The sequence below is a fragment of the Heterocephalus glaber genome, unplaced genomic scaffold (assembly GCF_053883595.1).
Source record: "Heterocephalus glaber isolate CG9 unplaced genomic scaffold, H.glaber_assembly_v1.0 deba00001550, whole genome shotgun sequence".
NCBI classification, from domain to species: domain Eukaryota; kingdom Metazoa; phylum Chordata; class Mammalia; order Rodentia; family Bathyergidae; genus Heterocephalus; species Heterocephalus glaber.
In genome coordinates this window covers 9,125,432-9,151,539 of record NW_028258343.1, presented here as the reverse complement: position 1 = coordinate 9,151,539, position 26,108 = coordinate 9,125,432, and the positions used below count along the sequence as shown (strand labels likewise).

The window sequence follows — 26,108 nt, the reverse complement described above, 5'->3', positions numbered from 1 at the left end:
AGAAAAAAACCTCAGCGGAAGCCTTCCCAGTAACAGTTTGATGCAGGCTGACACCCACCCTATGAAAAAAATAAGTGGTAAAGATGGTCTCAACTTTCTCCAAGTACCCTTGAGTATTGGACAGTTAATGTGAATACATTTCTGAAGCCAATAACAACAAAAACAAAGAATTCATGTGTAGTAAGTCATGTTTTGATAACCCCCCAGCTGTATTGTATGCTTTAAAGAAATAAAACAAAAACAAGCAAACTAACTTTCCTTCACTGAAACACTGTTCCTGGGATTTTAAAAAATGTGCATATGTACATTTATTTATTATGCAGAGGTAATATTAAGATTATCACTATAGATTTTTATTTTATTGCACTTTTTATGTTTCCCTTATAATTTTGCTGCTTACCCCATCAAGGCCAAAGAACAAATGGCAAAGATACATTAGCACAATGCTCAGAGAACATTTAACTTTCTACATGTGGTCTCTCTCTCTCTCTTTCTCTTCTAAAAACAATGGCTTAGGATGTGCACTATTGCATGTAAAGGCAGATGAGGAATTTCTGGGCACAGAACCAAGTAGACAGTAAGGTCAGAGGGAAGTGATGCTAGGAGCCACCACAATGAGCCTGGGGAATGGTTTCTGAAACAGCCAAGGGACTCTCCTTGTCCTATCCAAGGATGTCCACAGGAGATCTTTACTCTCTCACTAACCAGAGTTTACATTGGGTTGGGCCAAATCACTTCCTTTTGAGGAATACAATGAATGGCCAGTGCAGAAAAAGACAGAAGAACTGTGTGGCATTACATGGCGCATGCAAGTTAGAAATCCTGAAACTGCTGTATGCATGGACTGGGAAGCAGCAAGTAAGTAAATGGGTGGTGGGTGGTAGGAGCCAAGTCTCCCACTGCTGCAGAGAGAAGGTGTAGATAAACAAGGGTGGAATTGAGAACGAGTTATGTGGCATCAATTAAAGTGGCACAAATCGGTGTATACTGGTGTGAACTCATATTTGGCCAGATCGATAGAGGAGCAGTAGACAGATTGTAGATTTGTGCATATTCGCTGCTGAGCACACCCACGTGTGCATCTTAGCTGTGCCTTTCAGAGGGCCTAGAAGCAAAAACACCCCACTAGCAGTGAGTACACACAGGGCTCCCATCTTGTTTGGTAGTAGCATTCTTCAATAAAAGGAATCATATCTCCTTCCAGAAAGGGCTGCTTCTCGGGCTAGGGCAGTGAAAATACTAAAAGAATCTTGTAGCTTGTTATGGTGCCAGAAAGCAAAGAAATATTCAAAACACAAACTGATGGGAGTAAGTTAAAGGCAGCCTACTCAGAATCCTCAAGGGCCGAAGTGGGAACAATCTAAGCAGACGAAATAAATAACACAGTATTCAATTATAACCCAACATATAAAATAAATATCCATGAGTCCATACTGATAGAAATAAATGTTCAATAAATAAATAAATAAATACATGTGGGAGCAAACATACATCTGTACAGAAGAATTCCAGATCACTTCTATAAATACTCCCCTCCCAGTGAGGTGGAATTTAACCTACAGCTTAAATGCAGGCTATACACAGTGGCTTCTTTCGGAAGAGTTCAGTATGGAACGATGGGTGAAAAAGGAGTGACCTCATAGTAGAGAACGCTGACAAACACCACCTCATTCGGGTGACATCATCATCAGTAACAGGTTGTATTGATGGCATGGACACTTGACATGATGACAGAAAATGATACTTCAAACCCACTACTAAAAAGACCAGACAAAACCAAGTCAAGGGGCACTTCTAAGATACCTGACTAATGGACCTCAAAAACAATGAAGGCCATTAAAAACAAGGCAAGTCTGAGAAACTGACAGACAAGAGGAGACGAAGGAGGCATAATGACTGAAGGTAACGTGGTACCTTCAAAAAACAAAAGGGCTTTGGGGAAAGATCAGTGAGTTAACACACTGTAGAGTTCAGCTAGTAGTGGTGGACCAGTGCTGGTTCCTTGGTTGTAACAAATACATCACATGCATAAGATAGTAATGATAGGAGAAACTAAGTTAGGAGTATATGAGTACTCAACCTTCCTGAAAGTCTAAAAGAATTCTGACAGTTTCTACTTAAAATATTGAGTTAGCCACTATGAAAGTAAATGAGCATGAAGATTTAGGAGATTTTTATGAGGCACATGCTGCTCTCAGAGGCCTGTGGGGGTTGTTCTTAGAAAGACTTCTGCTCAAAGGAGTTTTGGAAAATAACATATTTTTTAGAGCTGTCCATCTTTGCCTTCAAAATCTCCTTTCATTAACACTTTCAGTTTCTGGTATTTCACCACTAGAACACTTACAGGTCATATATTGCTATTTCAACACTTTTTATCATGTGACAGACTCAAAATAAAGTTGAATGGTATTCAGCATCTTGCAAAAGGATAAACAATGCCCCCAGCTTCAATATGATATGGCCAGAGGAACTATTCATTCACAATTATAGTAACAATAGAGAGAGAGAGGAGATTCCAACATCCAAAACACACACACACACACACACACACAAACACACACACACTATGGAGGGATTAGTATCATATACTGTTGGTACAGAATGACAAAACTGGGAATACAATAAAAAAAAATAAAAGAATTTCCCTATACCTCATTTATAAACTATTTGAGCTCAACTATTTTCAATAATAAAGTTTTCTTTGGGAATCACAAGTCAGTTGAAAGCAATGAAATTTACTACATAACAATTGCAGATGTATTTGCTAGCTCATCTTAGTTTTCCCTCAATTCATGGAGATGGGAGGAGACCAGAACAACTCCAGAATAGGATTTCCAAAACTGCTTATGTGAAAAGTCTAGTGAGTGGTACTCAGCATGAGCCCTGGGTTTTAATGTCTCCCAAGAGCTGAAATTATTGAGTATTTTATTAGTAGCAGAATTAATAATGGCTTGTATTTCTTGAGTATTTACTGTGTGCCAGTCACCAGGCAAGGTACTTGTGTTTGCTTGTACAAATTTTCAGAGTAGCCCTGAGATAAATACATTGTTTACTTCTAAAATGAGAAAACTAAAGAGTCACATAGATCGAGCAACCAGCTCAGTGTCTGACATACAGAAGGTATGTTCTTATAGTCACACAAAGAAAGAGTAAGCATTTACTGCATAAATAATGAGCAGACGTTCCTCTAGGGCACACCAAGCTAACTGGCGATCTTGGATTAGAAGTCCCAAGTGTCTGCCTCTAAAAATGGCCCTTTTGTCTACTCTGTAACAAGGCCAGCCTCAACTCTGGTGCTATGGCCTCATCCTGAAAGACAGAGGGAGATTACAGTATGGTCAGGGAAGCAGATATGGCTAGGGGGTCAGCACGTGAGCCAAGAGCAAAGGTGAAAGCAGAGCAGTCCCAGAAGGGAGCAGTGAACTCTGGCTGGGTGTCTCTGGACTCTTTTCTAGGAAGTGAGAACTGTGAACCAAGGCCATTAATGTGAGTGGCTTTCTAGATGGATGAGGAGGGTGCAGCTGCAAGGGAATGAATGAAGAATGGCTCGCCTCCACCATCCACTGTCTTCTGCAAAATTGGTTCCTAGCACCAAAATGGTTGGGGACTGCTGCCCTTGAGGAAGGCTCCTCTTAAAAAAATGCTATTCACAATTGCCTCCAAATTTGCTAAGTTCCACTCCTTTTAAATTTGATGCAAGCTATAAAGTTATCTAAAAGAACTTGAGATAAAATCAGTTTTTCCCATGTCATTAAAAATAATACCACATAACATTTTCAAATATTTTGGAAGGGTACAACATACATTCAGGCATTTTTGAGGCATAACATCCACACAACAGGCGTGACACCTATTGTTACATATCCACAATGACTCTGTACCTGCAACTCCCATGTAGACCAAGTTCTACACCATTTCCAGGATCCAGAAAGCTTCCTTGTGCTTCTTCCCAGTTGATAACCATCTTTCCTCCATTCCCCTCAAATAACCACTGCTTTGACATCTTCCACTGATATGTTACACCTACTCTTGAACTTGAAGTCACACAACATACTCTTTGGAGTCTTTCATTCCCCTGAGTGTCTGTGAAATTCATCTGTGGAGCTGAATTCTGAGACATGAACATTTCAAAGCAAAGCTACACAGTTACAAAAATCAAAATGATGCTCTCCGAGAAAGACCTCAGAAAACAGAGTACTTGAAAATAATGAGCTTTATGCCCAACTCTTCTTTTAAGAAAGGATAATGTTACCACTTTCTTTATTTGGAAAATGTAAATAATATCTCCTTCCCCTTACTAGGTTTCTGTGAAAGCTAATCTACCTTTTTACCACCTTTTGGGGTTGCCCTGAAGTTGTGCTACATTAGAGACCCACATAAGCAAGAGTAAAGGTGAAGGAAGTTTATTTTCTATAAACAGTGACAACTTGGTGCATTGCTCAGCAGTTCTGAGCAATGTAATTTCCAAAGCACTGGATTTTAACATCATCCACTATGAGAACAGTGATCATATTTAATACAGGAGTTCCATGTTGTCCTATATACATTAAAGCGCTACATAAGAGAAAACTGAGACACAACAAGGCTATGTAGTTTCCCAAACACTTAACTACTGGCAGAAACAAGAGCCTGGGTCATCTGACTCCTAATCAGGGCACCTTCCCCTCTCCCAGGCTGTCTTCACTGGAATGTGATAGCCAAACTCATGGTGACCCAGCAGCACCTCTTCGTATCTCTGACACTGCAGTAAGACTGCAAAACAGAAAGCAAAGCAGATGCTGAGTAATCAGGACAGGCAGTAAATCTAAGTTTCTCTTCTGGATTTTAACCATCCAATGGGGATGGCGAACTATAGGCCAAGAAGAGAGCTGGATCTAGACACAAATCTGCTACTTCACCAGCTTGGTAACCTTGAATAAGGACCCAGATTTTTCAATGTTAAAATTAGGAGACTAAATTAAATGATCTCTAGGAGCCTTTCCAACTCTAACATTTGTGAAAATTTACCTTGCTTTCTCCTGAGTATATCAATCTTACAGGTCACACTGAGATCTCTTCTGAGTGCTCTATGAACACTGCCTCATGAAAACATCACCCTGTGAAGTAGGCACTGTTAATGTTGTCCCATTTGGTAGATGATGAAGTTGAAGTCCAGAGAGAACAAGGAATTTGCTCAAGGTCATACAGCTCATAAATGTGATTTAAACTCAGGAGTCCACCTCCGAGTGTCATTTGTATAAAATGGGGAGGGGGCAGGGAGTGGGAGTAGATCTCTATATTAACAGAAGACAAGACATAAACCCTAATGAAGAAGAACTCATTTTCTACTCCCAGCCACTTGCGTGAACTAATCCGAAGAAGTACAGCAAGAAGTGTTTTGTTCCCTAAGACAATGCTCAGTGCTACCACAGTTAATTCCGTGCTGGCTGCAAGCACAGTGAGTCCTTTACTTTATATTGACTGCAATCGTTTGATTGTACAGGATTCTTTACCATAACATTAATCTTAGTAGCTCGATACTATCAATTTTTAAACTTGTTTTCCTAACAGAGGCAGCCATTCTTTCATAAACACCCAAAAGGAAAAGCTCCTAAAGACTTCCATCTGCCTGCAAGCACTGACAGAAAATTCCAGTTTCAACTTGTGCCCAAAAGGCCCGCAGAACGAGTATGTTTGTGCAGCTGTACGGCATCCTGATTCACTGACATGCACAGTGTCCTCCAGACTTGCCACAGGATATTTAACAGACTAAGTAAAGTCACTCGTGTTTGGGGATGAAAGAAACTCCCATTGAGTAGGAGAAGGGTCAGTATGCAAATGGAAAAATCAATTTTAATGAAAACAAAGCATTTAAAATTTTGAGTACCATTGTTATCATTATAAGCAAAGGGTTCTGTCAGCAGAGATGAGATTTTTGCTTGAAGAAAAAGAAGAAAGAGATGAAAAATAAGACAGGAACCAACTAATCTCCTACCTCTCCCTGCCTAAATGCTAGCCATCTCCTACAGCAGTTGACAGCAAACCTTTTAGAGCTTTCAGTGATACAAACAGCCCTTGCAGCACGCCTGCCACAGGTTCGCCATTACTGTCCTTTAGCACTCCAGAGTCTGGGGTGTGTGGCGGACACGCTGTGTGTGGGAAAAGAAAGAAAAAGTGTGCAATCTCCCCTGTGTGCCCGAGTTTCACCTCACCTGTGTGAGGGTCAATGGGCACCGTTTCTGCTGAGCTGCACAGGTAGATGAAACTTTAAAGAAGCAGCTAGCATTTATGTATACATTATAAACTAAAATCCAATGAAATATCACAAGTTTTAAGGTAAGTGGCTAAATTTTGCTTTGGACAAAATTATGAAAAAAAGGCCCAGAGAATGAATGCAATGGAAATATTATTCAAATAATACATGAAATCTGGACCAATATCTTTAAGTCAAAAGGTAGATGGATGAGTGAGAAACCTGAGACCCTCTATGCAATGTGATTAACCCCGACTGTAGCTGGCAGTCCCTGGCAGTCACATCAAGTCCCCATGGCTGGTATCTGTGAGAGACTGATGGCCACACAGAACATTCTGGAATCTCTGGAGGAGGGAGATGACACTTTCTGGAATACACAATGAAAGCGGGCTGCTGGGAGACAGACCCCCACAGAGGAGAATTTATGTCAGTTAGTCACGTAGAATCCCCAAGGAACCCGGATTTATACCCTTGTAGTTCAGTTAAGAGGCGAGTACATCAACTCAGGCACCTGAACTTGGAAGGAGTAGTGGAAAAGGACTGAAAATGATAAATGGATCTGGAAGACATTGCAGAGAAGAAGGTCCAAGGAACTTCTTGGAGAAGTTGCAGAGAACTCACACCCTCCACAAGGGAGTAGTGCAATGTTGAGAGCAGAGAAGACAGGCAGGAAAGACCTTCAGCTCGTGTTCAGATACCATGAACTTCAGGTGTTGGCAGGACATACGGAGGAAGACATCCAACAGACAGTCAGAAATGCATTATGGACACAAAGGCAAGAAGCTGGAGTTGAGTTTGGTGGAGTCTTCCAAACAAAAGCAGCTGTGGAGGAGCAGGGGTAAATTCTTGGGAAGCAATTACATTAGGTGCAGGTGGGCCTTGTGCAATAAGGAACTCTCAACTTTTTTGGCACTGAGTGTGATCAAGTTCCAGAAAGAAAAAAAAGTTGTGTTTGCTGTTTGTTTTAAATCCACAAAGTGTGAAGGACACTAAAGTACGTTTATGAGCTGTGAAGAAGAAGCCCTCAGCGGAGGAAAGGCTGAGGGCTCAAGAAGGGGGCTACAGAATCCCGGGGAACAACACGGACACTGGATTTCCCTGGGTATCAGAGAGCTTGGGGTGGAGATTGAGGGTCTGAATCTCATCTGACGACCATGAAGAGGTAACCAAGAAGTCAGCAAATGACAGCAGCAAAGACACCTGGGAGGTCTCAGCACGATGGCAATGGACTGTGGAACAAGATGGTGGCAAGAGCACCGAGGAGCTGGCAGAATGGCAATGTCACTGGAGAGCGTCACCAGGAAAATGGTGTTGCCAAGGAGAACCAGATTTCAGAAAACCAAGGAAGGAGAAGTCCACAGAAAGATGAGGAGAAAGAAAAAGATGCTTACTACAGAATGAAAGCATTCAGTAGCAATGAATTTTTTGAGCAACTCTTCCAGAGAAGGGACTATCGTGGCGGGCAGACGTGGCTGGGATCTCTGCCCTGAGAGGTTTTACAGTCCAGGCAGAACGATACCAGTTATACAACCATCTGTCCCAACATGGACTTGACTGTGTGACCAGGGAGGGGGATGTCGGTGATTACAGGCTCCACAGACATAACTGAGCATTAGTTCCCGGTGACAAGCCTGGCGCCAAACAGGTCCATACGAAGAGTTAAAATTGGGGATAAAACTGTTCAAGGGCTTTAGAGCTTTAGTCTAGTTTCATAACACTGAGTGGAAATACCCTGTTCAAATTAAATAGGGACCCAGTGAAAAGTTATCGACAAGCAAAGGATTAACATTCCTTAGTTTGTGCACTAGGGAGAAACAATTCCACTAGATTAAAAAAAAATAATTTTGTAAGAGTGATGGCTTTAGTGTTATTTCATGTATTTTTCTCTCCAACATAGTCATTGTGGCTATCCCACTTGCAAGAGGTTCTATTTTGGCTTCTTTCTTTAAAATAATGTGAATGCAAAAAAAAGAAAAATGCTGTGAATGCTGGTCAAGCATTCCAGAAAACAAGTCACACAAGCAGGACTTAGATGAACACCACAGGGCAGACTCTGAAGCCAGTATGGGCACCAGTCAGCCTGTTCCACAATCCTTTTCTCCTACTATTTTATTAGGATTTTTAATACTGAGGGACTGCTGAATGTGTACTAGAATGACAGGGATATCTCCATAACTAAACTTCACAAGTGGCTAGTTACAATTCACTGACTTTTCCAGAAGCCATGAAGGTAGTTTTAATTGTTGTTATTAAGTAAGTAGGGGGAAAAGGCTGCCTCTTTTGGAAGAAGAGATAATCACTCTGCCCACCAGATCTGAAGTCCTGTAAGGAAGGATTTTGTCCTAGTGATGCCCTCATACTGTACCTGTGCCACAGGTTATGAAATGAACACCTAAGTCATGGATGAATGTTTGACAATAATTTACAGGGCCTGGTCTACTTTGGCTATGATTTATTATTCTAGCAGGTCTTTAAAATTTTTCACACAGAGGAAACTGTTTCTAACAGCACCTTCCTGTAGAATTCCAAATATTTGCAAAGATAATAGAACAAACATTAAAGTTTGAAATGGGGAAATTATCAAAGCCAGCAGGAAGGATGATTAACACTCTTAAATGTACAGACATGGCTGAAAAAATTTTCACCTGGGCGAACAAATAATTGCTGCTTATGATGGAATTAAAGATACTTCATCAAAGACAAATAACTAAAACAGCTTGAAGAATTTATAAATGAAATAATCTTTTAAGAAGTTTCTATTTTCCCACAGTGATGAGTGGTGAACCTGAATTATTTGCAAGAGCGACTTTACACCCACTCCACTGACAGTTCTTCCTCTAAACATTCAATTAAGGACCTCAGATTCTTCTTTGCTTTGCCTTTCTTTTTGACCTGGGAACATCAGCAAGGCCATTTGGTTCCATAGCAAAGAAATGAGAAAAGGCGCATTACTTTACTCAATTGGAACTAAATCCAAATTGCTTTTGTTTTTTCCCTTTCATAAAAAATTATGTCTTACACCTAAGAATTTGGATGACTTAGAAAATTATGAAACATACAGAAAACAATAAAACTGTATTTTTTAACCTGAAATTAAATTCTTTGATTATAGCATTATGGATGCTTAGCTAAGTAATAATGCCCAGACTCTAAAGTTTAGACTTTCAACCCACTAAACACTGGAGAAACTAGTCGATCTACAAGGCACAAGTCCATGTATCAGCCTAATGGTGCGGTGGCAAGGAGCTATCTGATGTCACATGTTCAATTACCAGGAATCATTCTCTAAGACTGGCAGCCAGCAACAAGTTACTGTTCCAGTCTAAACAGTCAACACCACCTCTCCTGTCTCATCCTCCACCTGAGAACCTAGTATCTCCTGTCAGACCAACCCCAAGGGAGCAAGAAGAATGGAGCGATGGCTGGCACCTGTATAATCGACACATCTGCTCCCAGAGAAGGTAGGAAATGGTTTGTTTTGTTGAATTCTATGACTACTTGGTACTTCAGTATGATTCCTTGTATGCTTAAAAAATATGAAGTAGTGGTTTTTACTGCATATACAGACCTGTGTGTACCCCAGAGGAAACACATGGGCTCCCCAAACCAGAAAGACTGAATTAATCTGTCCTCCCCTTCCTTGATTTAACCTTTCAGAGTCTTCTCCTCATTCACCCAATGGCTAGGGTTAACAGAGATGACACCTGTACATGGACAAGGGGCTGATAAAAGGTTTTTAGGGAATAAAAGCAAAAGGTTGATTTATTTATGAATCATTACAATTGAGGCAGTGAAATTTCTTTTGAAAATATTTCACTGATCTTCTAGATGTCTCCAGGAAAAAAGAATTATAAAATGGACTTCTATCTACCCCCAAAAAGTACGTGTGTTCTCCCCCGGTCTCAAGACAATTGCTGGGAGCTTCTATGACCAATGAACACTCACAGGAAATCACCATTACCTACACCAGAACTGCCCTGGATTAATGAAAGGAACAAGAAGATTGTTGACATCACCTACAAGAATGAGAGAATTGGCTTTATTTTCCACCAGCTGGGAAGTTGCTGAATTTATTTTTAGCCTTATAGCTATAAAAGGTGAAACAGTAAAAGAACAAAATAAAATAAACCCAAAAGACTGGTTGCTTACTTGGTTAACACAATGCTTTGGGAATCCTGTTGAAAATCTGATTAGGAACTGTCTGCATCTACTCAGATGTAAGTTGGTACTGCTTTTCGTTTTTGAAAAGCTTGCACTTGATGTGTTGCTATAGCTGCCAAACATAGGAAGTTGCATTTCACTCTTGTTTCCAAATATGCCTAATGTCAAAACCAAGAGAAAAAAGTTCCATTTCAGGATTCCATGAACCCCAGATACTTTAACTTAAAACCACCTTCAAACTCAACATAGATCACTAAGTCTAGAAGGACTCTGATCACAAGAATCATTATCAACTAGACTAAGAAATCCTTATCGACACAACCATGGTTTATTCTGCATCCTTTCCATTTTAAGATCTAACAAGAACCTGCTGCTCTTTCTCTCTGCCTCTAGAATCTGAGTGCCCAGAAATGAAAATAAGGCTGGACTGGCTCTGAGAAACTCCAAGTAATTACTAACAAATTTTTATAGTTATTTCCATTGTAAATAGTGAGTTCATTTGTGGGCTGCAGGATACTAAAATTTGAAACTGAAATAGGACCTCGGATCCAAGTGAAGTGTTCTCACTTGGAAGAGTACCAATGTTCTATGACTTCTAACCTTCTTCAGACTGCATGTTCAGCATCTTCCAAACTGCAGAATGCTTTAGAAGATGAAAACCACAGAGTCACAACTAATAGGCATCGAGATTTGGCTAAGAGCTTCTGCACACCCTTGTCCTGCACCTGCCTCATCCTTATCGGGATTCAGATCAGGGCCCAAAAGAATTGGGTCCAGCATGTGACCTTTTGGGAATGCTTTATATCTCAGCCATTGCAAGATTTAACTTACTCTAGGAAACTCCTAGTCCCAGAGATGCCTATAAAATTAAGTAATTTCTAAGGTGACTGGAGAGCTCTGAATATTTTTATAACAAGAATGAGAGTCACTAGACTCTACAGTACCCAAATAATACTTCTGTGCTTATTTTACATAGCTTGAGGAATATTTTCTATTTAACATAAGGAATTTTCAACCTACAGGATGTGAATGTGCTTTTGATGCCGCATCATTTCTTTTGACTACCTGATTAGCACTCCCAAACTGACTGTCCCAGCTAAGAGTTTTCATGAACCTGAACAAGTGACCAGAAACCCTCATGGGAAGGTGGAGGAGTGCTTTATAACAAATACGGCCAAGAATACAAATGCAGTTAGTCACACATGAATCATCTGTGAATTACCAACCTTTCTCAGTGGGGTTGCTCGATTTCCTAGCAAGAGCATCCTTATTCTGGCTGTACTCCTGACAGGTGTTCCAACACCATCCTTCTCTAGCATCCTAGTCAGTTTCTTATTTTAGCAGCTCTCTGTGGGTATCAAACACGCCTAAGACAATGAAAGCACACAGAGGAAGAACAACCAAAGAGAGAAAAAGAAAGATATATACACAGTGGCATTTGGGAGCAGACGTTCTCTAAACAGAGTGTCTCCCATTCAGGGACCTCGGGGAAGATGGTAAGACCAGTCAGGTGATACAGGAACATTTGCTGACCACCCTCGGACCAGTTCCTGATAACACTTTTGGTTTTCTTCTCAGCATTACCTAATCACTTTGGTGCTCCAACTACAAGCTAATGGTCACTGTGTTTTACACAACTTAGGCCAAAACATGATGCTCACATATACCATTTTGTAGTTTTATCTCATATACTTCTTACATACCATGTTTCACTTCCCTTTTAAAAAATATGGTTTTATCTGATAACATAAGTTGAGCCTCAGCCTACTTTTAATAGCTTTTCTTCTCGGTTTTTATTTTTTATCAGCACACGTTTGCAGCATGTAATGATTACATTACTCATGGGGAGTTGGGACATGTAGATAACATAACTTAATTCTCTTTTCATCCCCTTCCCTTTCTTCTCCCCCTTCCCCCATCTCTTCCTCTCTTCCCCCTTTGAGAAAGATCCATCTCCCTGTTTCCTATTACTATACTTTATTTTGCTGTTTATTTACATTTTGGGTTTCTTGTATAAGAGAAACCATCCGATATTTAAGCTTTGTGTCCAATTTATTTCATTTAACATTATGATCTCAAGGTGCATTCATTTTCCTACAAACGACTCAAGTTTATCCTTCTTTAGGATAGAGCAGTATTCTGTTGTGTATAATACCACATTTTCTTTATCTATTGATCCTATGCTCCACTTCCTAAGTGATAATATCTAGAAACATTAGTTAACTTCTGTTGCTAAAAATCATCTTTGGTGCATTTCACTCATCTCATTTCAATGGAATATGTAACGGGACTGAAATATGTTAAGGACTGAAATTTTGAAAGCCAGAAAGAAGATAATACATCCAATGTAGTCAAAGAGCATGGCTCATGGATCCTGATTTGTACCCTTCTTTCAAGGACACAGCTACAGGCTGAATTATATCCCTCACTCCCTGGTACCTCCGCATGTGACTGTGTTTAGACACAGGGTCTTTAAAAAGGTAATTAGGGAGCACTGAGGAGCAGAGCCACCCCCAGCACAGAGGAGGTGAACATTTCGGGCCACCTTACCAATAAGGTGAGCCACATGGGAGCCAGCAGTACACCCCCGCCCCGCAACACTGAAATGAGAAGACACATAAACAAGTCTCAAAACCAGACTTCCAGATCACCTAAAGCAACCCCAAAGGGAAACGAGATGGAACAATCTGATACTCAACCACCTGGACTCCCTGAATTAGCAACAAAAAAGGATCTAGAAAAAATGACATCAAAAATCATTTGTCACATAACAGCAGAGACTGTGCCCATAGAGCAAGACATGATTAATAAATCTAGAGAGGACAAAGATAAAAAAATAGAGGAGCTGAGGAACGTGATGGAATCCCAACACAGGAAACAAATGGAACCCATAAAACAGATGCAAATAGATTTCCAGGAGATTAAAAATTCCATTGAAAGTTTACCCAGCAGAATGAGCCAATGTGAGGATAGAATTTCACATATAGAAGATAAGATTGCAATTAGTGACCAGGAAAAGAAAAATTGCTTCAAAATAGTAAGGGACCACAAGAAATCAATCAATCCAGCAGCTGTCAGACAATGCAAAGAAGAATAACATAAGACTGATTGGAGTCAACAAAGAAATAGGAAAGAGTGCAGATGACACAAAAAAACTGTTCACAGAAGTGATGGCAGAAAACTTCCCAAGCCGGAGAAAAGAACTTGACATACAGCTAAGTGAGGCAATAGGACTCCAACTAGCCTTGATCAAAACAAAATGTACACACAGGAATACAATAGTTAAGATTCCAGAAATCCAACAGAAGACTAAAATTCTATAAGCAGTTAGAGAAAAGAAACAAATCACATACAAAGAAAAGCCCATCAGAATCACAGCAGACTTCTCAACACAAACCCTCAAGGCAAGAAGAGTTTGGCATGACATATTTCAAGCCCTAAAGGAAAACAGCCTCCAACCCAGATTGATGTACCCTGCAAAACTATCCTGCAAAATTGATGGAGAAATAAGATACTTTCATAACAAAAAGGACCTTACGAACTTCATGAATACCAAACTAGCACTCCAAAAAATTTTACACAATATCCTAGGAAAAGACAATGAGGATCACAATCTCAGGAAGCCCAGAAGAATGACTCCATTGGGCATGACATAAATGAAATGCAACGGGGGAGAATCCAACAAAAAGAAAAAGTCATGCCAAAGAAAGGTCAGTATGTATCAGTTATAACCATCACTGTTAATGGTCTCAATTTACCAATCAAAAGAAATAGACTGGCAGAATGGGTCAAGAAGCAAGATCTAACAATATGCTGCATACAAGAAACACACTTAAAGGCCAGGGATTTAGCTCAGTGGTTCCACCACCTGCCTCGAAGGCACAAGGTTTCGAGTTCCACCCCCAGTACAGAAAAAAAAATACACTTAATTCAAAAACAAACTCAAAGGGCTGGGGATTTAGCTCAGTGGTTCCAGTGCCTCCCTTGTAAGCTCAAGGTCCCAAGTTTGATTTCTGGTACCCCCCCCCCCCGCAAAATACAACTCATAGACTAAAAGCTAAAGGGTGGAAAACAATACTCTATGTGAAAGGAACCTCCAAAAAAGCAGGACTAGCTATTCTCTTTGCAGATCAAGTGGATTTCAAACCAACACTGATTAAGAGAGACAAAGAAGGAAACTACATTCTTGTAAAGGGAACAATCCATGAGGAAGAGATGACAATCATAAACATATATGCACCAAACATTAGTGAACCCAACTATATAAAAAAAAACTAACAGAGGTGAAAAATCAAATAAGCACTAATACAACAGTAGTGGGAGACCTCAATACCACACTGTCACAAATAGACAGATCAACTAGGAAAAAAAAGCAATGAAATACTAGAATTCAATCCAACTCTTGAACAAATGAAATTAACAGATGTTTACAGAGTGTTCTACACCACAAAATCAGAATACACATTCTTTTCAGCTGCACACAGGTTGTTCTCCAAAACAGACTACATACTCATGCATAGAACATGTTTAAGTAAGTGCAAAGGAACTGAAGTTATCCCCTATATATTATCAGACCATACTGCGATGAAATTGGAGATCCATAGCAAAAGAAACTACAAGAATTTCACAAACACACGGAAATTGAACAACACACTTCTGAATGACCAATGGGTCACAGAGGAAATTAAAGAAGAAATTAGACAGTTCCTTCAATTAAATGGCAATGACAATACAACATATCGGAATCTATGGGACACAATGAAAGCAGTCTTATGAGGGAAATACATAGCAGTGAATATGCATATTAGGAAAACAGAATGAGCCCATTTAAACAACCTGATGCTGAACCTCAAGCTTCTAGAAGAAGAGCAGGACAAACCCAAAGCTCATACAAGGGAGGAAATTATAAAGATCAGAGCAGAAATCAATGCAATGGAGACTAAAAGAACGATACAAAAAAATCAATGAAGCCAAGAGTTGGTTCTTTAAAAGACTCAACAAAATTGACAAACCCTTACCCAACCTTATCAGAAAAAGGAAAGAAAAGGCCCAAATCCATGCAATTAGGAATGAAAAGGATGAAATTACAATGGACCCAGGAGAAATCTAGAGGATCATCAATACCTACTTCGAGAACCTATACACCAATAAGATGGAAAACACAGAAGAAATGGACAGATTCCTAGACATGAATTACCAAAGTTGAATGAAGAAGACCTAAAAATTCTAAACAACTCAATATCAATCAATGAAATTGAAAACACAATTAAAAACTTAGCAACTAAGAAAAGCTCGGGTCTTGTTGGCTTCACTGCTGAATTCTACAAGACATTTAGAGAGGAACTACTGCCACTGCTGTTTAAACTCTTCAATGAAATTGAAAGGGAAGCAATACTCCCCAATTCATTCCTGGAAGCAAGCATCACCTTGATCCCCAAAGCAGAGAAAGACTCAACCAAAAAAGAGAACTATAGGCCAATCTCACTAATGAACATAGATGCACAAATCTTTAATAAGATACTGGCAAATAGAATGCAGAAGATCATCAAGAAGATTATACACCCTGACCAAGTGGGATTCATCCCAGGGATGCAGGAATGGTTCAACAAACACAAATCAATAAATGTAATAAACTATATCAACAGAGCCAAGGACAAAAACCACATGATCATCTCAATAGATGCAGAAAAAGCATTCAACAAAATCCAACAAGCATTTATGCTAAAAAAAAAAAAAAAACCCTACAAAAATTTGGAATAGATGGTCTCTACCTCAATCTGACAAAAGTCATCTATGAAAAACCAACAGTCAATATCATACTAAATGATCAAAAGCTGAAATCCTTCACATTAAAATCAGGAGCAAGACAAGAAATGTCCACTATCACCACTCCTGTTCAATATCATTATGGAAACATTAGCCACAGCAATTAGACAAGAAAAAGATATAAAAGAAATAAAGATAGGAAACAAAGAAGTAAAATTGTCATTATTTGCAGATGACATCATACTCTACATAGAAGACCCCAAGAACTCCACCAAAAGTTTTCTAGACTTAATAACCAAATTCAGTCAAGTAGCTGGACACAAGGTCAACACACAAAAATCAATAGCTTTCCTCTACACAAACAACAGACTCACTGAGACAGAATAGGGCAAACAATTCCTTTCACAATAGCATCCAAAAAACTAAAACACCTAGGAATCAACCTAACAAAAGAAATCAAAGACCTCTTCTCTGAAAACTATAGCACTCTGAAAAGAGAGACTGAAGAGGATATCAGAAAATGGAAAGACATCCCTTGCTCCTGGGTAGGAAGAATCAACATAGTGAAAATAGCCATACTTCCAAACTGCTATATAGATTCAATGCAATCCCAATTGAAATCCCAGCAGCATACTTCACGGACCTTGAGAAAACAATCCACAAATTCATTTGGAACAAGAAGAGACTGAGAATAGCAAAAGCAATTCTAGGTAATAGAGACATGGCAGGGAGTATCACAATCCCCAACTTGCAACTATACTACAAAGCTACTGTGATAAAACAGCATGGAACTGGCAAAGAAACAGACCTGAGGACCAGTGGAACAGATTAGAAGATGCAGAAACAACTCCAGACACACTCAGCCATCTCATCTTCATCAAAGGAGCCAAACACCCTCACTTGAGTAAAGATAGCCTCTTAATAAATGGTGCTGGAAAAACTGGGTTTCAATTTGCCAAAGATTAAAACTAGACCTATACCTCTCACCATGCACTAAACTAAAATCAAAATGGATTAAAGATCTAAATATTAAAACAAATACTGAACTGGCTGGAACAGAGGTTAGGTAGAACTCTTGAAGACATTGGTGTAGGAAAAGATTTTATGAACAAAACCTCAGTTGCCTGTGAACTAGCACAAACAATCAACAAGTGGGATCTCTTCTTATTAAAAAGCTTCTGCACAGCAAGAGAAACCACCAACAGTGTGAAGAGACAACCCACAATGTGGGAAAAAATTTTCACCCGCTGTTCCTCAGACAAAGGTCTACTATCTAGAATCTATAAAGAACTTAAAAAAATCAGACCCCCCAAATTTAAAGACCCAATCCAAAAATGAGCATCTGAAATGAGCAGACATTTCTCAGACAAAGAAGTAGAAATAGCAAATAAACATGTGAAGAAATGTTTAACATCACTGGTCATTTGAGAGATGCAAATGAAAACAACGCTGAGAATCCACCTCACCCCAGAGAGAATGGCTGCTGTCATGAAATCAACCAATAACAAATGCTGGTGGGACTGTGGGGAAAGAGGAACACTGCTCCGCTGCTGGTGGGAGTGTAGACCGGTGCAAATCAGTATGGAGATACTTCAAAGAACTAGGACTGGAAGTCCCATTTGACTCAGCTATTCCCCTGCTGGGTATCTTCCCCAAAGAATTAAAAGAATCATAATACAGTGATATACGTACACCTATGTTCATAGCAGCACAATTCGTAATAGCTAAAACTTGGAAGCAGCCCAAATGCCCATCAACTGGAGACTGGCTAAAGAAAACGTGGGCTGTTTTTTTTTTTTTTTTTTAAATAAAATAGAGTACTATTCAGCCATAAAAAATGAGAAATTAGAGACATTTATAGCTAAATGGATGCACATTGAGGCGATACTCTTAAGTGAAATAAATAGGACACACATGTGTAAATACTGAATAGTTTTTCTAGTGTGAGAAACTGAAAGTGTAAACAAGGACTAAAAGGTATAATAGATATTGCAAAATAGGAATAAAAGAGGCAAAGGGGAAGGGGAAGTTGAAGGGGTAGGGAAAAGGAAAGAAGGGAATGGAATTAATATGAGAAAATGAAAAAATGGAAACAAAGTCTTTGTAAATAGGGAGGGGTGGAGGGGTTGAAGGGAGGGCGGGGGAATGGGGAAATAAAAAGAACAAAAAGAGATTATGTAAAGGTGCAAATTTCCAATGATGAATGTCATTATACTGTATACCTAAAATGTACCAATAAAATTAATTTTAAAAATATAGATGGCATAAGTAGTATAGAAAAGGCACTGTCTCGTATCATAGGTATTCAAGATGTGTGCTCACTCAGTGTTGTACTTTTCTGAGTGCTTAAGAATAACTTCGGTAGAAAGTAAACATTTGACGATGATAGGTGTTACTTAAAACAGTAGTGAGTGATGACATAATGATTTCTATTTGAAAGTAGAGATTGGCTAATACAAGTTAAAACAGAAATGGCATATTATATGGTGTGACTAAAATATCCCTCTCTAGGGACCACTGGGGAAGCGGAAGGGATGGAGAGAAGGGAAAGAGAGGTTAAAAAAAAGAAAGTAAGTAGGGTAAAATGAGATTATCAATGTGATTGCTGTCCTAAGAAGAAGAAATCTGGACACAGATGTGTGCATGGGTGGGGTTGGGGAGACACAGGGAGAAGGTGTCATGGTCACACCCAGGAAGGAGGCATCCGCAGAAACCGATGCTGACAACACCAGATCTCGGCCTTTCGGGCTCCAAAACGATGAGAAAATACATTTTTGTTGTTTATGCCACCCGGGCTGTGGCACTTTGTTATGCCAGCCCCAGAAGACTAATATATTTACTACTGTCTATTACGCGATTTACTAATATGTTGAAGGCAGAAGGAAAATGTCGCATGGCTTTCCACCTAACTTCCATCTCAGCCCACTAAAAAGGGGGCAAAATAAAGTTTCCTTAAAGGCTTCTCCTATGAGCACTTTTAAATGGCTTCATAAATTTAGAAAACTTGTTTAGAAAATGAGGTATAGTATGTTCCAATATTCTGGATGGCTGAAGGGGATTCTGGTTTTTTTTTTTGGTACTGGGGATCGAACTCGAGACCTTGCAACTGTGAGGCAGGCGGTGGAACCACTGAGCTAAATCCCCGGCCCAGGGATTTTGTTTTTGAAAAGTGTACAGTTCTAAATTCTTTTTTAAATCTCATGTTTGCTTTTATCTTTTTCCTGGATGCTTAAAAAGTAACTGGCAATGAAGTATTTTCCAAGCAACAGAACAGAATCAAGTATGTTCCAGCAAGTCAGGCATACACACACACACACACACACACACACACACACACACACACACAGCTGGGTCTCTAAAAAAGATAAACTGGGATCATTTGTAGGAAAATGGATGCACCTTGAGATCATAAGGTTAGGTACATGAGCCACACGCTTAAATATCACAGGGCTTCTTTTATATGGAAATCCTGAAGTATAAATAAAGAGCAAAATGAAAGACAGATAATAGGAAATTGGGACATAGATCTTTCTCAAGGATGCAGAAGATCAAGACACGGAGAGAGGAGAAGGGGGTGAGGAAAAGGAAATGAAGAAAAGAATTAAGATGCATTGTGTACACTGTACCAACTCTACACAAAGAATGCAAACATTGTGTACTGCAAACATGGACTAATGAAAAATAATAAAGATAAATAAATAAATAGAACATTTAAAAAATGTACAAAAAGAAGTTCCAGAAAAACGAGTCCACAGCTCAGCCAGGCCAACAGGATTCACATGGCCCAGGCCCCGAGAACTCGTTCCAGTTAATTCCAAGTTTCCATGCTCACCAGGCCTTCCAGGAGCAGGGTGGCAGGTCAGCACAAGTTAGCTTTTCCGAGCCAGAGGATATTGTGAAAAACATAAAATCCCGTGAATAGAAGGCACTGGCTGGTAATAGCGATTTTGAATCATCTGTGAGACAGCCTGTCCGTGTGGTGCAGTCGTCACAAACATGTGGCCCTGGGGCGGAGGGTGCAGGGCAGTGAGTGTTCCGCACACCCCCTGCACACTGCGGGGGCCACACTGCGGCCTTCCAGGGGGAGGCTGGCAAAGTCTTTAGAAAAAGCTTTTAAGAGATCCCAATTAAGAACGGGGTGCGACCGGCTTCACACAGGGCACTGAATTACAAATAGGCACAAAATTGAAGGGAAAGACTCCTGAAGTACAAACAGAGGCAAAAACGAAAAGCCAAACATTATCCAAAAAGGAACATATGAAAAGCATTTTTAAATAAATGATTGCTTCCTTTGGGAGTTTCAGAAAATGACGCCCACATTTGTATAAGGGAAAAGGGCAGGGCTTGCCCTCCTCTCTTGAAATGTATTTTACTAAAATCTTTTTTGTAGTTCCTCCCACTCATTACTAAACACCTGTTTTCCTCTAGTGCCTTGTTTTTTGACTCCGGTTCCTCAATTATGCAATCAGCATGCAACTACCTCAGATGGGTGTCAGAGGAAGCTTCTAGAAAAGGGGCAGGTGGAGACTCTGGCCATTCGGCTGACAATTCCTTACCTTTGCATATAACGTATTATAGTTCAAACCTGACTGTCGAAAATGAATTGTTTTGCTGCTTATAACACAGAAAAAAAATGTAGGTAAGGGAAAAAAATATTTCTGACGAGATTTTTCCAGAATTTCAAAATTGTACTTGATGATGGGTGTATTTACTTGCTCTTGAGTAGTAAACATGAATGGCCAAATCCAACAGGGCAGTTGGTGCACAACCCAGAAGTCTTTAAATTGGACACTTTGTAACTTTTACCAGTAAAGAGAAAGGTACACATCGCTAGAGAAATACTGCTAATTTATAATTTATTTTCCAAAGGAAGGGTCTCACTTTAAGAATGTTCATTGAGTTTCCATCTTACCCCTGAAAGAATGGCCATCATCAAAAAATCAAATCATAATAATATGGCTGAGCCAGGGACTCATCTACACGGTTGGTAAGAATGTAAACTAGTGCAACCACTGTGAAAATCAATATGGAGATTCCTCAAAAAACTAAAATTAGAAATTCCACTTGACCCAACTATTCCCCTTCAGGGTATCTCTCGCAAGGACTTAAAGGCATCACGCCACGTGATATATGTGTAACCCTGTTTATAGTGGCAAAATTCATAACAGCTAAATCCACTGAAAATGTGATATTTACGCACAATGGAGTACTACTCAGCCATAAAGAAAGATAAACTTGAGTCATGTGAAGGAAAGTGGATGCACCTTGAGGCCATAATATTAAGTGAAATGAATCAGACACACAGCTTCTGCATTACGTGGCTTCTCTTATACGAGAAACTCAAGTCACACATAAAGAGGAAAATAAAGGATAGGTAATAGAAAGTGGAGAAAGAGCTTTCTCAGATGGGAAGAGGAACAAGAGATGGAGGGAAGGGAATGAAAAAGGAATGCAGATGTGTTGCGCACATGCACTGATTCCACGCAAGGGAGGCGAGCATTCCAGACTGCAAACGTGTACTCATGAAATGGATACATTGTAAAAAGAAGCTTCCCACATGCTTGTTGAAAAAGATTTTGAGAACTCTTTCCAAAAGATTTTGCTTTTACTGATCTCGAATATAAAAACCAGAAATAGGTATTTTTGCCAGGCACGATAGGTGATTCTCACAACTGGGTGAATCTGTGAAAAGTCACCCCCTCAGTTTGCAGCTCCCCAAAATTCCACCAGGATCTGCACCTTGAAGACAATGCAATCTCAAAATAAAAACAGAAAAGTACAGGAAAACTATAATTATTCTATGCAGACTTTCAGTGTGACCCTTTTAAAAAATGTCGATACATTACTATTACAGCAAACTTTTTTAAAATTAGTCCACTTACACATAAAAGTTTTAAATTTTTCATAAAATGTTTTTTAGGCCACTGGAAGAAGCCAGGTCAAAGTGGAGAACTTATGTGACAACTGTCCAAAAAAGTATTTTTGAAATAAGTTAAGCTATTTGCTAGAGAGAGAAAAAAATAAACCTTCTACGTAAGGGGAAAATGGTCACCTTGGCTAATTGTAGGTGGTGGTGGAGGTGGGCATTTATTACAGTAAGTTTGCTTTGCTCCCGTAGGACCCAGCTGTCAACCAAATGCAAGACACTAATACAAGGACTCAAAAAAATTATGACCCATGAGCCTTTCTCAAGATGCTTCCTGGGTGCTATGCCAAAATAAGGGATCCAGCAACCTGGAGAGTCAACACAAGAAGGGAGTAAAAGGAACCTCAGGATCTGGTGCCGAGAGGTCCCCAGGCTTAGAGAAAACCTAGCTACTGATAAACTTCTTAAGACAAAACTTGGAAGAAAAGCACACCTATTGGGAGACAGGTGTGGGGATGAGTCTACAGGACATGGAGCAAGCAAATAAAAAGACCAATGGGGGAAACTAATGCTATGCAGGAAAGTAAAAATGATCATGGTTTGTTTCCCAAAGGCTTAGCGATCAATAGTTCTTACATGGCTACATGGACTACTGAGCTAATCTCAAGTACAGTGTAAGCATATTGGGAAGACAAGAGAATGAGAGCCATGACAGGTGGGATAGGGCTGGGGACAAGGAAAGCAGAGGTGCCACATCTTCAGTGTTCATACCGTGGGGTCAGCAGGTAACGCACTGAACTGACCAATCAGTGTCAGTGTAAAAGGCTAGAGATTGGAGCAAAATACCACTAAAGAACTGGCTTAAACTGCTCTACAATTCTTGAGTGCTTCTGAACTTTCTGCTCAGTTCCTACTGCTCTGCTAAAAGAGTGTTTGTGTCAGGCACATGGCTAGGAATAAGGAGATACACTGATGAACAAGACAGATACTGTCTATTGGCTGGTGCAGTTTATGTTCTAGTGAAGAGGAACAGTTAACACAAACAGGATAATCTGAGTATGGTGTGTGGTAAGGGAACAGAGATGTGACCAGGGGTGGGTAGCTTTTCTAGACAGGGGCAGCCAGGGAAGGGCCCCATGAGGGCTGGATGCTGCATCTGAAACTCAGAGCCAGCTTTGTAAGGAGCCAGGTGAGGAGCATCCCCGACAGCAGCCACAGGTAGCAGCGAGCCAGCTTCGAGGACGGAGAGATCACAGCACCAGACTGGGCAAAGGTGGGAGATGAAGTCACCAAGGTGGGCGGACGTCACACAGGATCATGGGGAGTCTGAAGGGGCAGACTGTGAGATCTGGATTTCCTTCTTAAGTGCAAGGAGAAGACAGGAAGGTTCTGAGTAAGGGAGTGACATGATTTATACTTTTAAAGATGACTTTAGCTGTTGTGCCGAAAATGAATAGCAGAAGGATAGAAACAGAAGCAAGAGAGCAGCTGGAATGGACTGCAGTTGTCCTGGCCATGAATGGCCAGGGCTTGGCTGGTGGCAATGGAGACACACAGGAGAGAGTGGCCTTGGGGGCGTACTTTGGAGGAAAATGCACAGGACTTGTTGACACATCAATGCGGAACCACAGGATGTCTCCTAGATACGTGGCTAGAATGAGTGAGTGATTGGGGTATCATTTGGTGGAATGCAGAAAGTCAAGGGAAGCACTGGGTTGAGGTACAAAATCAAGGCTTCTGTTCAGGAAGTGTCTCAGCAAACCTGTCAGACAGTTGTGTATTTAAACCTGCAGCATAAAAGGCAGAGCTGCAGGCCCAAATCTGGGTGACACTCAATTCCCATTTTTCCATAGCCCCAGGTCAGGGGCCCCTCCCACCCTGTGGGATTCCTGCACCTGCCCCTTGGTGCTGCCTTCCATCTCTGACTTCAGAATCTATACTGCATGCAGCAGGTGGCTGCCTCCTCTGGAAGCAAAAACAATAATCCTTTCTCTTCTCTTTCTCTTATTCCATTAAAAACATCTTCAGTGATTCTCACAGCCTGTGTCTTCAGTCTTGTGTTCCATGCCTAGTCTGTCCCCATTCTGTACCTGTGGTCTCCCTGATTTGGCCCCCACAATCCTCCAGCTGTCCCTCCCTTCCACCCTGTTTCTGCACATCTTCTAGGTTTAGACCTTGTGGGCAGGGTCTCTGCATAATTTTGAGTCTTCCCCAGCAGCTCAGCATAACACCTTGCACATAATAACTTCAGCTTGGGAGCTGCCTGTTGGATAAAGGGACCACTCTTTCCTCCCTCTTAATATCCCCTCATAAAACAAGCTGATTTGCAGGAGCATCCCCTGCCAAGCACATACCAGCCCAGCTTTCCAGGATATTCTTAAGCAAAACAGCACTTCAGTCCTCCCTCTGACAAGCCAAATTTCCTTAGTGTTATGGGCTGCAGTGGGGTACTTGCCAGAATGTTTATGTGAACAAAAATATCCAGCCCCTTGAAATGAAAACGGAGGGGTAGTTTATAAATATAAACGATAACGGTTAGAACAAACTTTTGGTAAGTAATGGTACTTGTCGTTCCCTTCTGGATTTCTGTGGTTTTGTTTTTTGTTCCCCTGCTTCAGCTGGGGATGGGAGGAGGAACAAGGAGTATTTATTTTCTTAAGGCTATTTTTACCTCAATATCACTTTTACATCAGTTGAGTTTTCACTAAATATTAATCTAGAACAGAGACTAGCAGGGAGCCCAAATCCCCCATGGCAAGAAAACATGTTGGAATTTTTCCTCCACTAGAATCAAAGAGGCTTAATTGTAGGACTTTCCTACAGCCTTTAGTAGGCAAAAAGTGAAGTCTAGCATGCCCTTTGGATATGTTTTCACATTGCTGAAGATTAAATAAATCTAAACTAAAAATACTTGTCATGTTACTCATTGACCAGACCTGATGAGCTATGGATCAAACAGAAGTAGGCAATGTCCAAATTTCTGCTCATTTTCTTTCTTGAAAAGAGAGTGACATTTATTCTCATTACGGCCAGACAGACCAAAGAAAACTAAACCTTAAGTTAGCTGGCTATATTAGAACCAGCGAGTGTTTTTATTTTCATCATGGAATTCACAAGAAAAGAAAAGAAGAGGTAGAAAAACAATCATTGCAAAAAAAATCTGTAGGAAATCATAAAAATAACCTAGGACTACTAATAAGTTCAGAGAAAAAAACTAAAAATGCCTTACTTCTCTCACAATCAAAATGAGATGTCTTTTTTTGCATACAGACATACAAAGATTCTACAAAATTATTTTGTGTAACATGTTCAGTTGTATAGAGTGTTCACTGCACAAGAACACCTAGGCAAGGGAGTGAGTGGAACCAAATTCCTGATAACCTTCCACTTGGTCAGCCATATGCCTGCAGGGAGGGCTATCACATTTAGAGGGGATAATTCCATTTCTCACCAAGCACCATAAGGGTTAAGAGAGACTGATATACTACACTGCAACAGAATACTGGAAATAACAATTCTCACATGGGGAGCACCTACAGTGAGCCGGCTACTCTTAAGGAGTAGTTTGACAAAATCTATGAAAATAAAACATAAATCATTTGACTCAGAAATTCCACTGCTGGGATTTGACTGGCACAAGTAGATGAAGAAGTGAAGATAAGGGTGTTGATTTCAGCGTTGTTCCTGGTGGCATACACATACAAAAAGAAACACTAGGAAAGGTCAAACATAAGTTTAAAAATATAGCGTTCTTTTAAAGGAGACCTGTATTTCACATAGTATACTATTATTTGTATACAAGATAAAGAGAAAAATATGGAAATAGAAATACTGTCAAGTTATAGTACATGAAAAATTCAAAGTACAGAGCAGTAAATGCAGCATGTCTTATTTGAGTTGTGATAAAGGCACATACATGACTAAAAACTATGTGGAAATAAAAAATTGTTCATGTAGGTTATAATTAGAAAGTGGGGTGAGAGGATCTAAAAGGAAGCAAATACCTTTTTTTCCAAAACCATCTTGCAATGTTTGACTTTCAACATGTGCACATTATTTTCAGTAAAGAAAATAAACTACTTT

The 26,108-nt window shown here is 40.0% G+C and overlaps 1 protein-coding gene and 1 long non-coding RNA gene across 11 annotated transcripts in view; one reads left to right on the top strand and one right to left on the bottom strand.

Annotated features, from left to right (window-relative positions):
• Phactr2 (phosphatase and actin regulator 2) overlaps window positions 1-26,108 on the bottom strand; it is a 271,825-nt gene that overhangs the window by 92,887 nt on the left and 152,830 nt on the right. The gene's annotated exons all lie outside the window — the stretch shown is intronic.
• LOC110349481 (uncharacterized) lies at window positions 1,461-10,364 on the top strand. Its single transcript, XR_002395465.2, has 3 exons — window positions 1,461-1,902; window positions 9,508-9,693; window positions 10,061-10,364. It is a non-coding gene; the product is annotated as an uncharacterized LOC110349481 (long non-coding RNA).